We start from the raw sequence: 1,112 nt of genomic DNA, 5'->3' as shown, positions 1-1,112 counted from the left end.
TTGGCCACGCCTTTACCTTGCCGATTGGCTTGAGCGTCCCGTCACGTGGTTAGAGCTTTAGCAGAGAGCCAATCCTGAAGCAGAATATTCAGTCTGATCTCTTAGCCCCTCCCTGAAGCATTGACATGACACCCTCACACTTCCACATGAGTCCCATATAAACACATCCCCAGTCCCATCTGATTCTGTTCTGTTGTACATTTTTTACACCAGACATCAACCACAGTATCTCCCTAATAAACTTAACTGCGTAAAAAGAAATTCACACTATTCTATTCTATTCTATTCTACATCCAACACTATCTTCCAAATTACCTTATTTTTATAAAAGTGCTTTTAAAGAAGTCAAGAATCAACTCTCTGATCATTCTGTATTCTCCAATTCTATTCTATTCTATTCTATTCTGCATCCAACACTAGCTTCCAAATTAACTTCATTTTGTGAAACTGCTTTTAAAGAAGTCAAGAATCAACTTTCTGACCATTCTATTCTATTCTATTCTATTCTATTCTATTCTATTCTATATCTAACACAATCTTCCAAATTAACTTAATTTTATAAAACTGCTTTTAAAGAAGTCAAGAATCAAGTTTCTGGCCATTCTATACTCTCTATTCTATTCTATTCTATTCTATTCTATTCTATTCTATTCTATTCTATTCTATTCGCTTTGTCCTTAACTTGAACTTCAGCTGAACTTTAATCTGTTGTTGCTGGGCTGGTGTCTGTCCTCTCTCACTGGCACCTGCCTTCTTGGACTTCCTAAAAATAGTTACCTAGCAACAAAAGCCATGGCAACTGCAGCAGCCCCATCTCTGTGTGATACTGCAGAATCGGATGCTGATTAGATAGACTTTGCTGTTTTGGTTATGTCAGGAAATTTACATGAAATATAAGTTAAATTAAAATGTAAAATGAAACAGGGAGGGGATTGTTTTTTGCTTTGTGTTTCTCCCTCTATGTTGAATGTTAAAAAGAGCCGTTAAAGATGACCACGATTCAAAAAGTGAATCATGGTCAAATGATGAAAATGGTGTGAGAGAACAGACGTTAAGACAGTTCCTGGCCCTGACAGAAACTTTTCTGCAAAGTAACTGGTTCGTTCAAAACT

This window comes from Sphaeramia orbicularis, chromosome 4 (genome assembly GCF_902148855.1).
Source record: "Sphaeramia orbicularis chromosome 4, fSphaOr1.1, whole genome shotgun sequence".
NCBI lineage: Eukaryota > Metazoa > Chordata > Actinopteri > Kurtiformes > Apogonidae > Sphaeramia > Sphaeramia orbicularis.
This window is presented reverse-complemented; position numbering follows the sequence as displayed.